The sequence below is a fragment of the Scyliorhinus canicula genome, chromosome 2, assembly GCF_902713615.1.
Source record: "Scyliorhinus canicula chromosome 2, sScyCan1.1, whole genome shotgun sequence".
NCBI lineage: Eukaryota > Metazoa > Chordata > Chondrichthyes > Carcharhiniformes > Scyliorhinidae > Scyliorhinus > Scyliorhinus canicula.
In genome coordinates this window covers 136,365,005-136,375,735 of record NC_052147.1, presented here as the reverse complement: position 1 = coordinate 136,375,735, position 10,731 = coordinate 136,365,005, and the positions used below count along the sequence as shown (strand labels likewise).

General features: G+C 51.8%; 1 long non-coding RNA gene across 1 annotated transcript; it reads left to right on the top strand.

Moving 5' to 3' along the window:
* Window positions 1-5,960: 5,960 nt before the first annotated feature.
* Window positions 5,961-6,829, top strand: LOC119962408. Its single transcript, XR_005459867.1, has 2 exons — window positions 5,961-6,038; window positions 6,448-6,829. It is a non-coding gene; the product is annotated as an uncharacterized LOC119962408 (long non-coding RNA).
* Window positions 6,830-10,731: the final 3,902 nt, after the last annotated feature.

Genomic DNA, 10,731 nt, shown 5'->3' with positions numbered 1-10,731 from the left:
TTTTGTTGGAGATGGTCAGTGCCTCACACTTGTAGAACACTTGTAGCACAAATGTTACTTACCACTTATTAGCACAAGCCTGAATGTTCTGTAGGTCTTGCTGCATATGGACTTAGATTGCTTCAGTATCTGAGGATGTGCAAATGGTGCTGAGCATTGTGAAAATATCAATGAATATTCCTACTTCTGATCGCATGATGGAGGGAAGGTCACTGATGAAGCAGCTGAAGACACACCCCATGGAACTCCTGCAGCAGTGCCCTGGAACAGAGATTATTTATCTCCAACAACAACAACATCTTCCTTTGAGCCAGGAATGACTCCAAATGGTGGGAAGTTTTCCTTCTGCCTCCCATTCGGCACAATCTTCCCAAAAGGGAACAAGGTCCACCAGCGAGCACGTTTAGCAGCTTGTTTCCGGCACTCGCAGTGCAGAGAAACATGTGGCTATTCAACGCCACTCGAGGTGAACAAAGGGCCTAAACGGGCAATGTGCGGCCAAGGCCGAACATAGCCCTATTTTCTATAATGGGGAGCTCTGCTCGCCGGAACTCCCCATTGTAGCGAGAGATCGGGACACCTTTTGTAAATGCCATCCTGATCTCCGAGGCTCACAAAAAAAATTCTGACCTCCCCCATTCCGAACACAACATGGGAAGGTCCCCTGCTACACCCCCACCCCCACAGTGGTCAGCCCCAGCCCAATCACACATGCACAGAAAATGACAGCTTGGCACCTTGGCAGTGCCAGCTTGGTAGTGCCCCTGCCCACTGGTACAGCCACCTGGGCATTTTGGCAGTGCCAGGCTGGAACCCAGGTGGCACTGCCAGGGTACCCAGGTGGTACCAGAAGTGCCAGGGCACCACCATGCAGCTGGGGGGCCTCCGATTCCCTTGGGGATGCCCACGAGTGCCGTTCTGAATGTCCCCGTTTGTGGTGACCAGTACCAAACGGCAAACGGCACCTGCCCTAGATCTCTGAGGCAAAGGGGTTGAATCCCAAAGCCTCAGGTACCTTGGGAATTTGCACATTAGAATAACGCTGACTGCCTTGCTCTAATATGCAGATTTGCCAAAACGTGATCCTGCCCTTTGTGGGCGGGATTCTCGTTGCAGCGCCTCGTGAGATTGCGTTGAATCTCGCGAGGTGTTGCGAGCCGGGTGGATCCGGGAGCGAAGTCTTCCGGTTTTCACTGACCACTCTGCGCCAAAGCGAACGGCTTTTCCGGAGCAACATGGTCGATATGATCGCGTCCATTGACTTCAGTTTTGTTTGGGTTCTTTGATGTCACACTTGGTCAATGCTGCTTTGATGTCAAGTGCAATCATTCTCACGTCACCTCGAGAATTCAGCTCATTTGTCCATGTTTGGACCAAAGCTGTAATGAGATCAGAGACGGGATTCTCCCCGACCCGGTGGGGCGGGGGGTCCCGGCGTATTGGAGTGGCGTCAACCACTCCGGCATCGGGGCTCCCCAAATGTGCGGAATTCTCCGCACCTTTAGGGACCAAGCCCTCACATTGAGGGGCTAGGCCCGCACCGGAGTGGTTTCCGCTCTGCCGGCTGCCATGAACGGCCTTTGGCACCATGCCAGCCGGGGCTGAAAGGACTTCGCCGGCCGGCGTAAGTCCGCGCATGCGCCAGAGTGTCAGCGGCTGCTGACGTCATCCTGGCGCATGCGCAGGGGAGGGGATCTCTTCCACGTCCGGCATGGTGAAGACCATGGCGAAGGCGGAAGAAAAAGAGTGCCCCCACGACACAGGCCCGCCCGCCAATCGGTGGGCCCAGATCGCGGGCCAGGCCACCGTGGGGGCACCCCCCGGGGTCAGATCGCCCCCCCCCCCCAGGACCCCAGCGCCCGCCCGCACCGCCAATCCCGCCGGTACCTGAGGTGGTTCAATCCACGCCGACGGGTGTGGATTGTCAGCGGCGGTACTTTGGCCCATCGCGGGCCGGAGAATCGCTGTGGGAGGCCCGCCGACCGGCGGGGCGTGATTCCCGCCCCCGCCGATTCTCGGGTGGCAGAGAATTCAGTACACGGTGGGGGCGGGATAGACGCTGGCCCCGGGCGATTCTCTGACCCGGCGGGGGGTCGGAGAATCCCGCCCCAGGAGCTGAGTGGGCCTGGTAGAACCCAAACTAAGCAAGTTATCACTGTGTAAATGCCGCTTGATAGCACTGTCAATGACCCCTTCCATCACTTTGCTGATGATCAAGTGTTGGCTAATGGGGCAGTAATTTGCTGAGTACAAGGGAATAAAGACAGAGTTGGTGAGGTGGGATGGGAAAATAAGTTAAAAGGAAAGATGGTAGAAAAGTGGCAGGCATTTAAGGAGATATTTCATAACTTTCAACAAAAATATATTCCATGAAGAAATAAAGACATTACGAGAAGTTGCACCATCTTTGGCTAACTAGAGAAGTTAATGATGGTATCAAGTTGAAAGAAAGGGCTTACAATGTGCAAAGATTAATGGAAGACCAGCGGATTGGGAACATTTTAGAAACCAGCAAAGGTTGACCAACAAATAATTAAGAGGAGTTTGGTGTGTGAGGGAAAACAGCAAGACATATAAAATACAGACAGTAAAAGCATCTGCAAGTACATAAACAGGAAAGAGGAGCAAGAGTGGGTGTTGGTCCCCTAGATTGCGAGACTGGAGAAATAAAAATGAGAAACAAGAAAATGACTTGGAAGACTTGTATCTGTCCTCACAGTAGTAAACACTAAAAGCCTTCCAAGAATTGTAGAAAATCAAGAGGAAAAAGTGATGGGGGAACTTAAAACAATGACCATCGCAAGAGAAAGAGTCCTAAGAAAACTAATGGGATTAAGTCCCTCGACCTGATCTCCTGCATCCTAAACTGAGATTGTCTGGCCCCCATTGTGGCGGGACCTGTTGCGGGAGATTTGGCACCCCAGCCAAAAGTCCATGGACTTTCAGTGGGACTGAATGATCCCGGTGGCCGTTGGAACTGGAAAATCTCACCCCGATTTTCGGACAGGGAAATTGCCGTTTAGCCTGCAGAAGGCCATGGCGGATTTTTTTCCATGCTGTATCACAGGCGGTTGGCCTTTGACTTTTCTGCCTCACGATCACATCAGCCCTTCAATGATCCAGGCGTCATGTTTAAAAGCTGCCTCTGCACACAGCTGGCACACTTCAAGGGCAGCACGGTAGCATTGTGGATAGCACAAATGCTTCACAGCTCCAGGGTCCCAGGTTCGATTCCGGCTTGGGTCACTGTCTGTGCGGAGTCTGCACATCCTCCCCGTGTGTGCGTGGATTTCCTCCTGGGTGCTCCGGTTTCCTCCCACAGTACCAAAGATAGTGCATGTTAGGTGGGATTGGCCATGATAAATTGCCCTTAGTGTCCAAAATTGCTCTTAGTGTTGGGTGGGGTTACTGGGTTATGGCAATAGGGTGGAGGTGTTGACCTTGGGTAGGGTGCTCTTTCCAAGAGCCGGTGCAGACTCGATGGGCCGAATGGCCTCCTTCTGCACCGTAAATTCTATGAAAGTCCGGGGAAGATGCTGGCTGCCCAAATGTACTGATGCCTCCCTCAAGCGCCTGTTAGACGCAGAGGAAGTCCGCCGCAACGTACTGTATCCATGCTCTGGGCGAAGGTGACAAAGGTGACAAATCCAGCACAGGAGACAGTAACAGCTTGGTCAGTGCTAAAGCCCTGGAGAAGAGGACAGCCATCCAATGCCGCAAGAGGGTGAATGATTTGCTCCATTCTGTCAGGGGAAGTCACTCTTCTCAACAGTCACAACTCATAGATTCACAGACCAGCCACACATCGTCAGGGATCTCTCCCACACACACCTCCATCTGTGGGTCCTGTCCTCATCACCTTCATCATCCTATTCACCAACCACACATGCCAGGCATCCTTATCATCTGCCCTGGCACATATCCTGCTTACACTTTCTCCTCCGTCTTCATGCAGGACAAGCTGGCATGCAATTATAGGGAGAGATCTCAAATGGGAGGGATGGCAGAACTGAAGGACTTTGAGGTTAGCTGGTGAGGACATGTGCTGTTGTTGAGGTAGGCCGTGCTGAACCAAGTGAGGATCCAGCAGTGTAACATCCATCAAACACCACCACTGTGAGTCATGTCTCTTAATTCTCAGGCCTCTGCCTGAACTCTCCTTTCTTTTACAGGCACATCTGGAAAGCAACCAAGGGAGCCCACCAGCCATGTCTTTGACTCCAGCCCCGATAGCAGCACAGAAGAGGAATTTATGGACCCTGAAATAGAGGAACCGACACAGCGCTCACCCCTACCCTCCCCCAGCGCAGAAACACACACCTCGGTGGGATTTAGTTCCAGAATCATCTCGGAGTTGCAATCTGGTGAGCACATTGCACTGTTTGATCCACAGCGGGTGGAGGCAGTGTCATCCCTGGGTGCTTGCACTCAAAAGGATTGCTGGAGGCCAGGAATTTATGACACGGTCATGCCACAGTTGCAAGAACAAGCTTGGGAAAATCAGGGAGGGATGTCCGCTGCCCTCCTCAGATTTTAAGGCATGATGGAGGAGTACTTTCATCTTCAGACAGAGCACCAACATGCCAATGCACTGAGGCCAACAAATCAGCTGGTGGATGCTGAGGAGATTTTGGTCCAGGGCATCTGTCCTGCTCTGCTGTGAAAGCTGCACTCAATGGCAGAGGCAATATCTAGCATCCATCAGTGTCAATGCCAGAGTGGGGTAGGGCACGTCAAGCTTCTCCTGCTCAAGGAGGCAGCCAGTGGCCCTCGAGAATGATCAGCTGGTGCACATCCCAGGGCCATTCACACATGTGACCTCAGGAGTGTCCAGAACACCTGATCCCTTCTTCCTGTGACCCCATCAGCGCCAATTCCACAGGCTGAGGAGGGTGGCACTGCAAGATGCCAAAGGAAGACCAGGGCCTCTCCAGGCCTCTCCAGAAGTTATCACAGATACCAGGGCATGGTGGACCACAAGCTGCCTCCATCTCCGCTATGGATGTTGGGGATGCAGCACAATGTAGCGGCAGGATAAGGAATATCAAGAAGCTGTAGTTAGACAGTGTGGGCTTCAACGTTATTCACTTTTAGATACCATTCACTACTGTAAATAAACTACTGTAAATGACCAAGGAAGCCAACGATAGGAAGAGAGAGATTTATTTTATTTTTTGCAATTAGCTGCCCATGGCAGTAACTATCTGTAATCACATTCCCCATTGGGATAATCAACATGCTGGTCCCTGCTTGGGCCGGCTTTTATGCTTGGGTTAACAAGCCCCAGCTGGTTGGGCCTTGGCCCTCTACCTGGGAAGCTTGTACTCCATGAGCCCACCAGGGAGATAGATGATGGGCCTCATGGGGCCCTTGGCCCTCGTCCCCCTTATGACACGATGGCTTCTTGTTTTGATGTGCAGTGTTTCTATCAGTCTGAAATGAAAACCTGATTCCTGCCCAAGATAAAGTTGGGGTTTTCTGCCTTTCTGAGGTGTATTTTAGGTGCCTCTACTGTCTGTGGGGTTTCTCATTGTTCGGCTCTCCACCTCCGGGGAACCCATGGTGTGGTATCACTGTCGGCGGGATCAGAAGCTATGCTGGCAGGACCATCTGGAAAATCCTGTCCAAATGCAGAGTTCTCAGCCCAGTGCTTTCTCCCTGTGCTGTGTACAACCTTCCCAGCACATTGATGGTGTGCCTTCACCGTGACTGAACACATCAGTCATGCCTGCATCTCGATGGGAATGATATAGTGGCCCCTAACTCCCAATTATCGGCGGAAAGCCAAGGGCTGCCGATACTGAGAGAGAAACCTGTGCATTTACGTACCCTCAGAAAGTGTGATGAAGCTTCCTGCTCTCGTGGCAGCCTCGGGATTCCAGCGTGACAGTCTGCGCAGGCTCCAGCATGGCGCAGAATCGCTGTAGCCATGTCCCATTGTGACACAACAGCTGTGGCAACGCCCATTGAGGACAGGCATTTAAATTGCAGATTTATATTGAAGACAATAAACAACATGTTTAACAAGTGTTTTAAAGGTATGTGGAAGTTATTTTAAACAGTCTTATTTTGCTATTTCTTTTATACAGGCATTACTGGTTCTTATAAAGTATTTTTAAATTTTGTTATGATTGAAGATGATTATTTACAAGTGAACATAAAGTTTAATATTTTGTTTTAAATCTGTGAAACTGTTTAAATCTGCACCATATTATTACATAACTTGGCTTTGACAAAGGGTCACCTGGACTCGAAACGTTAGCTCTTTTCTCTCCCTACAGATGCTGCCAGACCTGCTGAGATTTTCCAGCATTTTCTCTTTGGTTTCAGATTCCAGCATCTGCACTAATTTGCTTTTATTTATTATATAACTTTATGTGTGGCATGTTTAAAATGCACGGATATTTTAATTTGTATCATCTGATTTTTTTTGATTTGTGTTTATAGAATCATAGAATCACTGTAGTACAAACAAAAGACATTTGGCCCATCGAGCTTGCATGGATTCTGAAAGAGCACGCAACCAAGGCCCTTGCCCTATTCCCATCACCCCACCTAACATTTGGACACGAAGGGGCAATTTAGAATGGCCATTCCACCTCACCTGCACATCTTTGGACTATGGGAAGAAACTGAAGAATCCAGAGGAAACCCACGCAGACACAGTGCAAACACCAGTCACTCAAGGTCCGAATTGAACACGGGTCCCTGGTGTTGTGAGGCAGCAGTGCTAACTAGTGTGCCACCGTGTTACCCGTGTTAAATATGTTTCTGCCTTGTGTACTGCAATTAGCTTATTCATTTATAAATATCTCACAATTGAATGTTGCATTTCGTTGTTTCAGTAAGACATTTGTAGAAACTTGTAAAGTTTAACGGAAAGCATTTCTTAACAAAAATAATTTTACAAATCCCAAACTTTGAAACCAGTTAAAGTTATCAGCTGAACAATAATATATTGTGTAATAACAACCTCAACATTAACCAATTTATTGCAATAAAATATATTTTCTCACTTAAATACAACGGCCAGCAAAATATAATTTTCCACAAAAACACGATGGTTCTCTTTATTTGTAAAGGGGAGGGAAGGGGACGGAGTAGGGGAGGGATGAGGGGAAGGGAAGAGAGGGGGAAGGGGAAGGGGAGACAGGGAGGGAGTAAGATGAGGAGGAAGATAGGGTTTAGCTATATCAATTGTTAAGTTTACAAGCTCAAAGACTGAAAGCAGCAGTGGCTGAAGCGCACTGTCCTGGCACACTCTTAAGGGGAGGGGGTAATTGATTTGCTTCTTCGCCAGGCACAGATGTAGCCTTTATCGTCTCTCAAGATTGCTGTGCCTACATCACTGCCTCCAAAGAAATTAGGATTTTAAGAAGCCAAACTTTAAGTGTGATGTCCCATCGGAGGTGAAACATGACTACAGATTTTGAATCTGCACTGGATTCTGAAATACGTGTCAGAGAGATCGGTCACATTAGCTTACAGGAGGCTTGCATTTGTCAACTAAGGCATGTTAAAGCATTTGAAGTAATCACTGAGACTTGTAAAGATGAACATTACATCAGGGATAATCTTAAACAACCCAGAAAATTCAACCCAAAGTTTCTGACATAACCCCTGTTCACAATGTTTGTGCTCTGGATCTTCAAGTGACGATGCGCATAGAGTTCCCGACAGCGCGGTTCTCTTGTGCTTTTCATTAATGTGAAATCAGCGTTGTGGCTAATGAAGGAGAGAGAGGAGGTAGGACTCAGAGAGGAGTGGCTGTGGGCTGCTGAGCCGGACACTGGTCGGGCTGTCTGGGGTGGTGGGGGGCTGCTAGGGCTGGGGGAGGGGAAAAGGGGGAATGCGCCGAGTGGCCAGGGTGACTCCTCGTGGGACTGGGGCAGTATCCAGGCTTGGACCGCCATTGCCGCAGCCATCTTGCTGCGCAACCCACTGAACACCCATTTTGGCCCGTGGTTCTGGAGAATTGACACCGGCCATTAGGGTGCTCCCACCCACCCCCCACCACCATACCCCACCCTCCACCATATCCCCCACCACCCAACAGGCCGTCACCCACCAGCAGGGCATCAGGTGGTCCACAAAGTGCAATGACCACTGTAGACCTGATGGGGGTGCGGGGTGGGGGCTTCGGAGCATACCACTGGCAAGGGTAGCACCAGCCGACAGTACCCCTGGTATCAGGGACTGGTGCCAGGGCCAGAGATGGAGCCAGGGGTGTGGGGATGGGGGAGTGGGGGTGGGGAGGGGGGGGGGGGGGGGGGGAGCATGCAAGGGTGGAGCCCGCAGTTCCAAACAGCACCACAATGTAACCTGGTGGACCTGGTTGGGCACAGGCACATGAATCATGCTAACATGTCGACATTTCGCTTCCTGTAGACAATGGATTTTGGAATCCAGCCAGCAATGGTGGCCTTCCTGCTAGTCGCCGCAGCCCTCGGGGATGCCCGGTGGCTGGACGAGCTGGAGCTGCTTGAGGTGTAGGAGAAAGCTGCAGCAGTGGAGCATGGCCCATGGAACAGGACGCAGCCCAGGAGGGACAGCAAGCCACACATCAGGCCGAGAAGGAGAAGTGCAAAGGAGGTGCCTCATGAGGCATCATGTGTACGAGGGAAAGAGTAGGAGCTTGGAGAGAGTAGGATCATGGAGAGAGTAGGAGCATGGGGAGAGTAGGAGCATGGGGAGAGTAGGAGCATGGAGAGAGTAGGAGCATGGAGAGAGTAGGAGCATGGAGAGAGTAGGAGCATGGGGAGAGTAGGAGCATGGAGAGAGTAGGAGCATGGGGAGAGAAGGAGCATGGGGAGAGTAGCAGCATGGGGAAAGTAGGAGCATGGGGAGAGTAGCAGCATGGGGAAAGTAGGAGCATGGGGAGAGTAGGAGCATGGGGAGAGTAGGAGGATCGGGAGAGTAGCAGCATGGGGAGAGTAGGAGCATGGAGTGCATAGGAGCATGGGGAGAGTAGGAGCATGGGGAGAGTAGGAGCATGAGGAGAGTAGCAGCATGGGGAGAGTAGGAGCATGGGGAGAGTAGGAGAATGGGGAGAGTAGGAGCATGGGCAGAGTAGGAGCATGGGGAGAGTAGGAGCATGGGGAGAGCAGGAGCATGGGGAGAGTAGGAGCATGGGGAGAGTAGCAGCATGGGGAGAGTAGGAGCATGGAGGGAGTAGGAGCATGGGGAGTGTAGGAGCGTGGGGAGAGTAGGAGCATGGGGAGAGTAGGAGCATGGGGAGAGTAGGAGCATGGAGAGAGTAGGAGCATGGGGAGAGTAGGAGCATGGGGAGAGCAGGAGCATGGGGAGAGTAGGAGCATGGGGAGAGTAGCAGCATGGGGAGAGTAGGAGCATGGAGGGAGTAGGAGCATGGGGAGTGTAGGAGCATGGGGAGAGTAGGAGCATGGGGAGAGTAGGAGCATGAGGAGAGTAGCAGCATGGGGAGAGTAGGAGCATGGGGAGAGTAGGAGCATGGGGAGAGTAGGAGCATAGGGAGAGTAGGAGCATGGAGAGAGTAGCAGCATTGAGAGAGTAGGAGCATGGAGAGAGTAGGAGCATGGGGAGAGTAGGAACATGGGGAGAGTAGGAGCATGGGGACAGTAGGAGCATGGGAGAGTAGGAGCATGGGGACAGTAGGAGCATGGGGAGAGTAGGAGCATGGGGAGAGTAGGAGCATGGGGAGAGTAGGAGCATGGAGAGAGTAGCAGCATTGAGAGAGAAGGAGCATGGAGAGAGTAGGAGCATCGGGAGAGTAGGAGCATGGGGAGAGTAGCAGCATGGGGAGAGTAGGAGCATGGGGAGAGTAGGAGCATGGGGAGAGTAGGAGCATGGGGAGAGTAGGAGCATGGGGAGAGTAGGAGCAAGAATAGAGTAGGAGCAAGAATAGAGTAGGAGCATGGAGACAGTAGGAGCATGGGGTGAGTAGGAGCATTGAGAGCGTAGGAGCATGGGGAGAGTAGGAGCATGGGGAAAGAAGGACCACATGGAGAGATTAGGAGCATGGGGAGAGTAGGAGCATGGGCAGAGTAGGAGCATGGGGAGAGAAGGAGCATGGGGAGAGTAGGAGCATGGGCAGAGTAGGAGCATGGGGAGAGTAGGAGCATGGGGAGAGTAGGAGCATGGGCAGAGTAGGAGCATGGGGAGAGTAGGAGCATGGGGAGAGTAGGAGCATTGAGTGAGTAGCAGCAGGGGAGGGTAGGAGCATTCAGAGCGCAGGGGCATGGGTAGAGTAGGAGCATGGGGAGAGTAGGAGCATGGGGAGAGTAGGCGCATGGAGAGAGCAGGAGCATGGGGAATGGAGGAGCATGGAGAGAGTAGGAGCATGGGGAGAGTAGGAGCATGGGGAAAGTAGGAGCATGGAGAGTTTAGGAGCATGGAGAGAGTAGGATCATGGGGAGAGTAGGAGCATGGAGAGAGTAGGAGCATGGGGAGAGTAGGAGCATGGAGAGAGTGGGAGCATGGGGAGAGTTGGAGCATGGGGAGAGTGGGAGCATGGGGAGAGTAGGAGCATGGGGAGAGTAGGGGCATTCAGAGAGTCGGAGCATGGGGAGAGTAGGAGCATGGAGACAGTAGGAGCATGGGGAGAGTAGGAGCAATGAGAGCATAGGAGCATTTGGAGAGTAGGAGCATTGAGAGCATAGGAGCATGGGGAGAGTAGCAGCATGGGGAGAGTAGGAGCATGGAGAGAGTAGGAGCCTGGGTAGAGTAGGAGCATGGCCAGAGTAGGAGCATGGG